This window comes from Taudactylus pleione, unplaced genomic scaffold (genome assembly GCF_031769625.1).
Source record: "Taudactylus pleione unplaced genomic scaffold, aTauple2 ptg000061l, whole genome shotgun sequence".
Taxonomy (NCBI): domain Eukaryota; kingdom Metazoa; phylum Chordata; class Amphibia; order Anura; family Myobatrachidae; genus Taudactylus; species Taudactylus pleione.
Genome location: NW_028284463.1, coordinates 10739259 through 10752396, shown reverse-complemented (window position 1 = coordinate 10752396; position 13138 = coordinate 10739259). Strand labels below are relative to the sequence as shown.

Below are 13138 nucleotides of genomic sequence, written 5' to 3'. Positions count from 1 at the left end.
GCGGGCGGCGGCCTGGGTGAGCTCTTTTTCGATGGCCGCCACCCTGCGGGACTTCCGTCGTCTTCATTCTCCTATCTTCGGGAGCTCTTCACCGCTCCGTCCCGGCCGTCGCACACCTTCTCCCCTCCTCGCGCCAGCTAATTCAAGCCGACGCCAGGGGGCGGGGTGATGACACAGCGAGCTACGATTGGCTCGCCGTGGCCATCCCCTGCTGGCTGCCGATCTGTGAGCCCTGATTGGTTCACAATCGGCGCCACATTCAAAGGGGCACGTGCTGATTGACTTGCCATCACGCCCGTGGAGTAGCGGCGGCAATCCGCCGCTACCCCCACGCCCGCTGCGCCGGATGGGGGGTGGGATCATGACCGATCCTGGGCTGCCGGCCAGCTTGCGGATGGGCCCCGCCACACGCTCTGATGCCCCGGGCTCCCGCTGCCCAAGGCACCCCCACCATCCAAGCGTGGAGGGTGAGGATACCTAGTAGCAGGGTGAGTGACCGCACTGGTACACTCAGCCCTGCTACAAGACCACGGAAAACAACTGTGGTGGATGACAGAAGAATTATTTCCCTGGTGAAGAAAAACCCCTTCACAACAGTTGGCCAAATCAAGAACACTCTGCAGGAGGTAGGTGTATATGTGTCAAAGTCAACAATCAAGAGAAGACTTCACAAGAGTGAATATAGAGGGTTCACCAGAAGATGTAAACCATTGGTGAGCGTCAAAAACAGGAAGACCAGATTAGAGTTTGCCAAACAACATCTAAAAAAGCCATTACAGTTCTGGAACAACATCCTATGGACAGATGAGACAAAGATCAACTTGTACCAGAGTGATGGGAAGAGAAAAGTATGGAGAAGGAAAGGAACTGCTCATGATCCAAAACATACTACCTCATCAGTGAAGCATGGTGGTGGTAGTGTCATGGCGTGGGCATGTATGGCTGCCAATGGAACTGGTTCCCTTGTATTTATTGATGTGACTGCTGACAAAAGCAGCAGAATGAATTCTGAAGTGTTTCGGGCAATATTATATGCTCATATTCAGTCAAATGCTTCAGAACTCATTGGACGGCGCTTCACAGTGCAGATGGACAATGACCCGAAGCATACTGCAAAAGCAACCAAAGAGTTTTTTAAGGCTAAAAAGTGGAATGTTATGCAATGGCCAAGTCAATCCCCTGACCTGAATCCGATTGAGCATGCATTTCACTTGATGAAGACAAAACTGAAGGGAAAACGCCCCAAGAACAAGCAGGAACTGAAGACATTTGCAGTAGAGGCCTGGCAGAGCATCACCAGGGATGAAACCCAGCGTCTGGTGATGTCTATGCATTCCAGGCTGACTTCAGGCTGTAATTGCCTGCAAAGGATTTGCAACATAGTATTAAAAAGTGAAAGTTAGATTTAGGATTGTTTAGTTTGTCCCATTACTTTTGGCCCCTTAAAAAGTGGGAGGCACATATAGAAACCGTTGTAATTCCTACACCGTTCACCTGATTTGGATGTAATTACCCTCAAATTAAATCTGAAAGTCTGCAGGTAAAGCACATCTTGTTTGGTTCATTTCAGAGCCATTGTGGTGGTGACTAGAGGCCAAAATATGAAAATTCTGTCAATGTCCCAATATTTATGCACCTGACTGTATGTATCTGGTGGAGAGACGGCCAGCCAAACTGGACGGAACCTACACACGAGCGTTCTGCCAAATGTGATGTGTAAGACATAAGGTAAAATTCGGTTTTTATCGTTTATATTACCAGGAGAGTCCGGCACATACACCGGTTCTCTTCTTTCTGTATCTCTAAACGTTAGAATAAATCACTTTATTTCAAGCCTATAATTATTTATTGGTTAGACTGAAGCTCTATTCTAAGGGCCTGATTCTGAGTTTCACGCCATCTGCGCGCAAATGTCCATGTTCATGTACTTGCTGCGCATGCACGAAAATTTTTGAAAACACCTACCGCGCTTTTGTTACGCAGAGTGTACGCAAAAAGGCGCTATTGCGTTCGGGACAGACGGTATCAGAAATATGGATGTAAAAGTGATGGGTGTTCCTGGGCAGTGGCTGGGGGGTGGTTAGTACTGCACCCAAAAATGGGGCGTTCAGAGGGTGTGTAATGGGAGCATACCTCCCAACTTTCATCATCACAGATTCAGGACTTTGTACGCGCCGTAGACAAGTGTGCCGGAAAAATGGATGGAGACTGTGAAAAGGGGCGTGCCCAGCACTCTACGAGGCTCCAACACTGTGAACAGATGGGGTGTACATGCGCACGGCATCTATTCTCCTGCTGCTCCCCCCAATTCGCCAACCCACCAAACGCGGGACACTGCAGCCCGCGGGTGGGACAGCGGGACAGTCCCATGATAAACGCTGAATGTGGGACAGTTGGGAGGTATATGGGAGTGCTGTGAGCTTTTTGGAGCACATGTCCCCGCAGTAACCACCGCTGGCCCCCGATGATGAATAGGCCCCTCAGAGTGTAGCTAATCAGAGCATTAGAACATTCAAAGGGATAATCCAAGCATTAGCCAATCAGAGCATTAGAACACATACCCAGTTACACCATACTGCATTAGGGATGGCCATCGGAGGGGTGTCAATCAATGGTTACCATCGATCTGTCCATTGGTAATTACCATTGATGGCACACAAACCATCTATGGCAGTGGTGGCCGGACTTTTATGACCTGGGATCTACTTTTTGTTCACTTACTTAGCGGTGATCTACCAGCGTCAATGGGACTGATACAAAGGTGGACACTATGCCGGTGTTTGTGCTGTTGAGCAATTTATTTAGCAAAATCTCCTAACTGTATACTCCCCACACACTACCTCCGGGAGCGGCTCCGGCACTTGCAGAAAATTTGCAGTCAGGGATGTTCTTTGCGATGTGCTAGTGGGACAGCAGCCCCCCATGACACTCAGGGCCTAATTCAGAGCCGGACGCTATTTGCGCCCGCTCGTTCAGAAAAAGGGGCCGGATATATAAATTGAGCGCTCGCTCTTTGCGGTCTGTTGACGCCTCTATGTCTGAACGAGCTAACAAAACTTGGGGTCGTTATTTAGAAAAAAACGCCCCCTGGCCGCTCGCATCCTATGTCATCTACGCTATTTATTTGATTAATCGAGTACATCGAACGGCGTATGAACTGCTCGCTATTCTTGTGGTTGCATTTTCCTGCCGCAATCATGCGAGCAGCTCTGGCTAAAAGACAACCAAGTGACGTGGTCGATGACGCTGCTTTGTTAATTATGCACACCCTTAAAACCCCCGTTTTGACCTTTTGGCACGCCTGCGTTCTGATCTCCACTCCCGGTTTTCAAGCACCTTCCCCTGTAACCACCCACATATGCCTCATCCTGTCACTCAAATTAGCAGGCACTCGCTATTTTGCGAGCACACGATTTTCGGCCGCACTGACTGGTTCGCGCATGCGTATTACAACCCGTATGCATGCGCAGATGTGCGAACATCGCTCGGAACGAACGAGTGGCCGCTTACGAGCGGCTCTGAATGAGGTCCTCAGCACGCTCTGTGGCCTCAGGCAGCAGCAGCTGTGGGCTCCTTACAGCGGGTAGGTGATGTCATGATGTCACCCGCTCGCTGCACTACTGAGAGCGGAGCTTCTGAGGCTCCAGAAGCCGTTTCAGGTATATTTTACTTCAGATGGTCGCCATCTACCCTGTGAGCTACCGGTGGAATGCGATCTACCTTTTGGCCAGGTCTGATCTATGGTGAACCATTGATGGCTTGCACACCTTGATGGCCACCGCTGCTGGGGGCACGACGGGCCATGGGGGTGGGGCTAAGCTCTGTCCCGTCAAGAAAAGAAACCTATCGACTCCCAGTCGTCCATCGATGGCAGAGAACTATTGTCTCTGCCATCAATGACAAAACCATCAGCCATCAACAGTTAACTATCGATGATTGCTAACTATCGATAGTCGATGGCCATCCCTATACTGTTGCCAATCAGAGCATTAGAACACTCATAGGAGTAGATTAACCTGTAACCAATCAGAGCATTAGACAACTGACAGGACTAGTTCAACCTGTAGCCAATCAGAGAATTAGAAATCACAGTACTATGCTAACCTGTAGCCAATGGCACGCTGTTGTCCAAAACCCCTCCTCCACTCTCTGCAACATGTATGTGTAGAAGGAAGGTGCTGTTGTGACTCCGCCCACTTACATGCTGCAGGTCCTAGCCAGACACCCCAGCAGCCAACCAGTGCTCACTGAGAGCAGCACCAGTGACAGTGAGCCAGGGGTGGGACTGTCCTATGCTGCAGCTGATTGGCTGACCAGAGTGCCGGTCACTCTGTCAGCCACCTCCCCCAGCAGCAGCATGCACGCAGCAGTAGTAGCCCAGTCAGTGTGTTTTGTACTCTCTTCTTAAGTTGTAATTGAATATAAAACAAGGAGAGAGCCAGCTAGCAGCCCAAAGCAGTGACAGCACCACACAGGGTCAAAAAATAAAAATCCCATTGGAAAAGCAGGGAAAAACATCGGGGAGATATCTTGCGATGGTGATCTTAAACATTGCAGGGTTGAACATCGAAACCATTTGACTGATGTTTCCGATAAAACATCGAATGATTCTTATCCCTAGGTCCTAGTGTCTGATCCCTGGAGGGGTAGCTGGGCTGCTGTCACAGTAGGAGCTGGAGGGGAGAGTTCCTTCTTAGTGGATGCCCTGTATAACATCACAACCTCCTGCATTACAGGTAATCAGACATTTCTCTCTGCTGCATGTATCAAACGGGACAGTTTAGTAAGCATTTGTCAGTGCTGGGAGGTGCTGTATGTGACAGTGGGGTGTGGGTATGGGCATGACATTAGCATGTGGTGGTATCAGTAGTAGTAGTATGTAATTGCACTTGTGTGTGCTTTGGAATTGCCTCGGTGTGTTTCTTTTCTTCCTAGCATGTCATTGTGTTCAGTGTGTGTAAGTTGCAGGTGGTGGTGTTATTAGTATAGTATAGTAGTGCAGTAATGATATTATCACACTTACCTACTTTTGAAAAAGCATGTCAGGGAGATTGTGAAAGCACCACCTATGAGCGCGGTGGTACAGTAGGCTGTACTGCTACATCTGAGAGGCGTGTACTGCTACATCTGAGAGGCGTTTCGTAAAATTGATTTACATTAATATGTAAATGTAAATGAGCCCCAAAACAGTTCGTAAGATTTACTTGTTGTTGAAAACACAGTGATATTTTTCAGAAAAGTCTTATAACCAATGCAGGGAAATTCAACTAATGATCCCATGTAAATGTATGTTTTTTTTGTATATATAACAGCTACATAATGGGTGTAAGGTGCAATCAGGGAGATTGCTGGACTCTTCAGGGAGTTTGTTACTATTTCAGGGAGTCCCTCTGACAATCAGCGAGAGTTGGCAAGTCTGGGTATTACACACCTCCCAACAGTTCCGTGGCGTATTCATCATTTGTGGGACGTTGTGAGGCTTTTCCCCCAGCCACAGGCAGAGGTGGCAGGTGCCTGAATTTCTGCATTTCCCTCTGAGAGCATTAATACAAACAGAGCTAGAAAGCAGCCTATAGCCAACAAGAACTTTAGCTCCAAACACACAGGACTAGTCCAACCTGTGGTCAATCACAGCATTGGATCACACATAGAGGACTAGACCAACTTGTAGCCAATCACAGCATTAGATCACACACACGCAGGACTAGACCAACCTGTAGCCAATCACAGCATTGGATCACACATAGAGGACTAGACCACCTTGTAGCCAGTCACAGCATTAGATCTCACACACACGCACAGGACTAGACCAACCTGTAGCCAATCACAGCATTGGATCACACATAGAGGACTAGACCACCTTGTAGCCAATCACAGCATTAGCTCTCACACACACACACAGGACTAGACCAACCTTTAGCCAATCACAGCATTAGATCACACACACACAGGACTAGACCAGCCTGTAGCCAATCAGAATATTAGATCACAAACACAGGACTAGACCAACCTGTAGCCAATCACAGCATTAAGCTGGCCACACACTAGACCAACTTACATCCAACCAGCCAACTTGTTGATTGGTTGGAATGAAAATCTGGTAACGTATGGGAGTAACTGATGATCAGCAATTTGTTCCTAAACGCCAGAAAACAGATGAAAATGGTCGTCAGACAAGTTTGTTAAATGTTTGATCTAAATAATTTGTTCAAACATTTTTGGTCCATTTTCCAGCGTTTGGGAGCAAATTGCTGATTGTATTCCTTACCAAATTTTCATTCCAACCAATCAACTAGTTGGCTGGTTGGACAGATAATCTTTAGATGTGTGGCCAGCTTAAGATCACACACACAGAGGACTAGACCAACCTGTAGCCAATCACAGCATTAGATCACACACACACAGGACTAGACCAACCTGTAGCCAATCGCAGCATTAGATCACACACACACAGGACTAGACCAACCTGTAGCCAATCAGAATATTAGATCACACACACAGGACTAGACCAAACTGTAGCCAATCAGAATATTAGAACACACATATAGGACAAGACCAACCTGTAGCCAATTCAGAACAGACACACAGGGCCAAACCAACCTGTAGCCAGAGCCGGATTAATAACAGGGTTGCTGGGGCAATCACCCAGGGGCTTACAACACACATAAGCCGCCGCAACGTCAATATAGTCCGCTGACTGAATTCAGATAATGGGCTGGTCAGGGCGATGTGCTTGGACTCATCCTGCTCTGAATAATCAGTGGGTGTGTTAGTGGCTTAATGGGCTATTACCCAGAAGTCCCTTCTCCTTTTGGAGAATTATTTGCATATTTTATTATGCAAAGTGTACAGTAGCTCAGAATTGATCACACCTTGATCTTAGACAAGAACTGTATCACTGGAATAGGTATGTAATGCTGGCTGTCAGGATGCCTCCTGTCAGAATACCGACAGCGGCATCCCGATGGTAGGTATCCCAACAGGGGTCCGGTAAGTATACTTATCCTTCTCCCCCCCCTTAACCCTCCCTCTTTGTAGCCTAATCCTCCCCACCCTGCACCCTAACCCTCCCCCTTAGTGCCTAACCCTCCCCCCTAGGGGTGCCTAACCCTAACCTCCCCCAAAACCTAACCCTTCTCCCATTAGTGCCTAACTCTAAACCACATACCCCCATTAGTGGCTAACCCTAACCCCCCCCCCTCCATCAGTGGTGCCTAATCCTCCCCCCTAGGGATGCCTAACCCTAACCTCCCCCCCAAAACCTAACCCCGCTACACTCCCTAAACATAATCCCCCCTCCCCCGCGGCTAACGCTAAGGGTGCTTCGGACTTGCCTCATTCGGGCTGGCATCCATCGGGATTAAGATAGGCGTCGGTATTTCGAGGCCTAACTTAAGTCCTTTGTCGGGATTCTGTTGTCGGGATTGAGACCATAACCATATCACTGCTGTCCTGCTTCGCAAATGGACTGCGAATGTCTTACTGCTCTATCCAATAGAAACTGTATTGTGGACTAATGGTGCATACACACGATCAGATTTTTCCTTCAGATATGAACGATAACGATTTAAAAATCGTTCAGTCGTTCATATCTGAAGGAAAATCGTTCATATCTGACATGCCTGAACGATGGACGATCAACGATGCGCGTTCCCGTTTGTCAGATAACGATATCTGACATCTGATGGGTTTGCAGTCAGACTTGGACGATTCCATTCATTTTAATGCAGTCAAAAATCGTTCAAATCGTTCAAAACTTTGGTAAAATCGTTCAAATCGTTCAGTCGTTCATCTGACAAATCTGACAAGTCTGACAAATCTGACCGTGTGTACGCTCCATAAGAACACCCCGGTTTTCACTTTGATCTGATTTTAAAGTTTGGGATTGCACGTCTAAGTCGCCCACTGAGGTGATTGCACAGGTATGCATTCATTTGTTCAGAAGCAAAGATTGGATAACCCTGGCCCAGTCAGCATAGTCACAGGTTCTCAAACTCGGTCCTCAGGACCCCAAACAGTGCATTTTTTCCAGGTCTCCTCACGGAATCACAAGTGAAATAATTGGCTCCACCTGTGGATCTTTTAAAATGTGTCAGTGAGTAATGATTACACCTGTGCACCTGCTGGGTGACCTGGAAATCGTGACCTGTGTGGGGTCCTCAGGACCGTGTTTGAGAACCACTGGACTAGATCAGTGTAGGTCATAGATGAACGATGGTACAAGGCAGAGTCCACAAGATGGCGCTGTCCACCTAGCAGATTACTGTAAGTTTACTGGCATTGTTTAATCATATCTTATACTGTATTTCTTAGGGCCAGATTCCGTTGCGAGTGTTGTGCGATGGTCGTGATGTGCACACCCCAAATGAGTGATCATGCAATTCCAAGTGCTGTGCGCAGCCGCCCGTCGCGACGGCACCTAGCTCGGAATTGAATTGGCCACAAAATTCTCTGCCAAATACAGCGAGCAGAAATGTTCTTGCAGGGTATATTTAATTTACAAGATGTACAGACTTATGTCCTGGTTCAGAGGTGGGTGCAGGAGTGTTCCGAGCTGCGCCATCGTTAGCAGCATATCTGAGAAGGTATGTAAATGATGCAGGTGTCGTCTTTTGAACTAAGACACCCACCTCCGGCTTCTCAGATCCGCTGCATGCGTCCTAAGATGCAGCATCGGATCACCATCGGGAACATCCCGCTGCCCATCAGGCATCTGAGCAACCCTGAGGTAGCTCAGAACGCCCGCCTTAGCTAATCTGCCATGGACAGTGAATCTGCGTCCGATGATACATTCATGCCGGCACCTCCCCGTTCTGTGAAACACTCCCCCCTCTCCGCCCCCATTGGGCTCCAGTGTGTCAATCACTCTACGAGCCAGTTCACAGTGTGACCGGAGCCGCTGCACATGAGCAGTGCGTCTCCCACGCACGCGCAAATCGGGAAAGTGTCCGGGGCTGAAACAGGCCCTGGCGAAGCCGATTGCGCCTGGTATTGTAGTGGGTCCTGTAATGTTTGCTATAGTTATTGTTTGAGAAATGACCTAATTGTTCTGTATTTTCCAGGACAGTGAGGGCACAGGACTCGCGTACAGCAGCTGTAAGTCAGAGTCTAATGACGGAAATTAGTGGCGACATGAAGTTTGTTTCATACAGAGGTGTATTTACTAATATATGTTGTTGCTGTCTCTGGGCCTGATTCAGCAAACAACGCAAGTGAGAGAACGCACGGTGCGAGACGATGTTTGCGAACTGCGTATGCATTGCGAGTGCGCAAACAGGTTGCTGAATACGCAGGGAGCCCGCAGAGACCTTCGATGTTGATTGACAGGAAGTGCCGTTTGTGGGTGGTGACAGGGGGGTGGTCGGCAGAACGCAGGCGTACAGGGGCGTGCATAAATTAATCTCAGCGGCGCCGGACGCCTCTCTGCGGGCAGAAATCTCTCAAGTCCTGCGGCAGGATCAGGTCTACCCTTAGCTTACACGCAGCTTCGATGGCAGTCCATGTTTACGCTGTCAGTCACGGCATAGGTGGGCGGCTTTATGTTTTGCTGGGTGTCTGCTTCTTGTGCTGCGGTCTCTGCGCATATGCATTGATTAGCATATTCGCGCAGCGACTGGGTGTGCGTGCGTCTGCTAGCGTGCGTTCCTTGCTGTATCGGGCCCGCTGTTTGCTGTTTTCCTGTGTATATTGTAAATCTCTGGTCTGTTACAGGTGAGTGCTCGCACAGCGCACACTGGCGTATCTGTAACGGGTAAGGTGTATGCGTTGCACACGTGCCCCTGAGTGAAGGCGGCGGCAGCCTACACCGCACACCTGGAACCCACTGAATACGCTTACCTATACTTGCGTTGCAGCCGCAATCTCCACCATTTTGGAGGAGACCGCTGACTCAATAGTCCCAGGGCTGTAATGATTGGCACAGGGACATTAATTTTCAGCAATACTAACGACGGGGACAATTTGGCTCTGCCTGCGGTCTTATCAGGTCCTCTTTTGTGGCATCTGATTTCTTAAGAAACCCTACTAGTGCAGAGGAGGGAAGACCCCCCCCCTCCCCCCCATAACCGCTTCTTATACCAGCTCCCGCTGTTACGGCCTGATTCAGACGTGGACACAATGGAGATATTTACACAGATTTAGCGATCGGTGGCCATTGCGTCGCACTGAGCACGCGCAGCAATTGAATTGCGATTGCGCTCTCACAGTGGAATCACTCTGCAAAGCTGGAAATGGCCGCATTTCCATACGTACCAAGTTCCGGAATGCGATACTATCCGCAGCTTGACCCGATGAGTAACTCCATCTTATCACTGATATGTACCCTATAAGTGGTGGAATGTACAGCATCGCGGATGGCGTTACCCACCGGGTCCAAGCCCTGGAATGTATTGCATTCCGGAGCTTGCTACATATGGAAATGCGGCCAAAACTCAGAAAAAAAGAGGTTTTTGGCGTTTTGACTGCATTTCAGGCTTTAGTACATACCGCCCTATGCCCTATGCCCCATGCCCCATGCCCTATGCCCACTGGCAGCTGTCACACCCTCGTGCTGGTGCTTTCCATACCTACTGCATGAGCAAGGTTACGTAGCCTGTCTTGGCCGGCGGCCACTGAGTCCTAAGCTGGCACTATATATGCAATTAGCTCTGTAATAAAGCTTTCATTTTCTATGCAATGTATCTGTGTTTTATAAGGTAATTTCCTGTGTATTTCCCATCAGCGACTACTTTACACTATAAATTCTGACTGTTATACTGTAAAATATGATTACTATACAGTGCTATAAGTATACTATAACTTATGTTTACTGCACTATGAATATAACAATGTATGATTACTGTACTAAAGTTATACAATAAACTCAGATGATTGCACGACTGACTCTGGAAGATGATCTGCTTTCCCTTACTGTGAATATAATAGAGTATATAAACGTCAGGTTGTACACCAGGAACCCAGCTACTGTATGTAATGACCAATGCCTTGATACAGTCCATTGTTCTTACATACCTGGGAGGGATCAGTCATACTGCGTCGCCCCTCCTTCCCTATAATTATAAACGAATCCAGGACAGTGCAGTCCACACACAATACTGGGATTGTATAGTGTGAGACACCTGTTACTGATACTACACAAACCACAGTGTCAGGAGACAGTCGCAGCACTGACACTATTATACACTGTAACACAGCACTGACACTATTATACACTGTGACTCACCACTGACACTATTATACACTGTAACACAGCACTGACACTATTATACACTGTGACTCACCACTGACACTATTATACACTGTGACACGGCACGGACACTATTATACACTGTGACTCAGCGCTGACACTATTATACACTGTGACACACCACTGACACTATTATACACTGACACAGCACTGACACTATTATACACTGTGACTCAGCACTGACACTATTATACACTGTGACGCAGCACTGACACTATTATACACTGACACAGCACTGACACTATTATATACTGTGACACAGCACTGACACTATTATACACTGTGACACAGCACTGACACAATTATACACTGTGACACAGCACTGACACTATTATACACTGTGACTCAGCGCTGACACTATTATACACTGTGACACACCACTGACACTATTATACACTGACACAGCACTGATACTATTATACACTGTGACTCAGCACTGACACTATTATACACTGTGACTCAGCACTGACACTATTATACACTGTGACGCAGCACTGACACTATTATACACTGACACAGCACTGACACTATTATACACTGTGACACAGCACTGACACAATTATACACTGTGACACAGCACTGACACAATTATACACTGTGACACAGCACTGACACTATTATACACTGTGACACAGCACTGACACTATTATACACTGTGACACAGCACTGACACTATTATACCCTGTGACACAGCACTGACACTATTATACACTGTGACACAGCGCTGACACTATTATGCACTGTGACACGGCACTGACACTATTATACACTGAATCAGCACTGACACTATTATACACTGTGAATCAGCACTGACACTATTATACACTGTGACACTGCGCTGACACTATTATACACTGTGACACACCACTGACACTATTATACACTGTGACACAGCACTGACACTATTATACACTGTGACACAGCACTGACACTATTATACACTGTGACACAGCGTTGACACTATTATACACTGACACTATTATACACTGTGATACAGCACTGACATTATTTATACACTGACACTATTATACACTGTGACTCAGCGCTGACACTATTATACACTGTGACACAGCACTGACACTATTATACACTGACACACCACTGACACTATTATACACTGTGACACAGCACTGACACTATTATACACTGACACAGCACTGACACTATTATACACTGTGACACAGCGCTGACACTATTATGCACTGTGACACAGCACTGATACTATTATACACTGACACAGCACTGACACTATTATACACTGTGACACAGCGCTGACACTATTATACACTGTGACAGCACTGACACTATTATACACTGTGACACAGCACTGACACTATTATACACTGACACAGCACTGACACTATTATACACTGACACTATTATACACTGTGACACAGCGCTGACACTATTATACACTGTGACACAGCGCTGACACTATTATACACTGTGACACAGCGCTGACACTATTATACACTGTGACACAGCACTGACACTATTATACACTGTGACACAGCACTGACACTATTATACACTGACACAGCACTGACACTATTATACACTGTGACACAGCACTGACACTGTTATACACTGTGATACAGCACTGACACTATTATACACTGTGACACGGCACGGACACTATTATACACTGACACACCACTGACACTATTATACACTGTGACACAGCACTGACACTATTATACACTGTGACTCAGCGCTGACACTATTATACACTGTGACTCAGCGCTGACACTATTATACACTGTGACTCAGCGCTGACACTATTATACACTGTGACACTGCGCTGACACTATTATACACTGTGACACAGCACTGACACTATTATACACTGACACAGCACTGACACTATTATACACTGTGACTCGGCACTGACAC

The 13138-nt window shown here is 47.3% G+C and overlaps 1 protein-coding gene across 1 annotated transcript in view; it reads left to right on the top strand.

Moving 5' to 3' along the window:
• The first annotated feature begins 4579 nt into the window (after positions 1-4579).
• SEPTIN12 (septin 12) overlaps positions 4580-13138 on the top strand; it is a 193302-nt gene continuing 184743 nt past the window's right edge. Inside the window, exon 1 of the mRNA XM_088464614.1 lies at positions 4580-4736. The gene's annotated coding sequence lies outside the window, so the exon portion shown is untranslated. The remainder of the gene's footprint in view (positions 4737-13138) is intronic.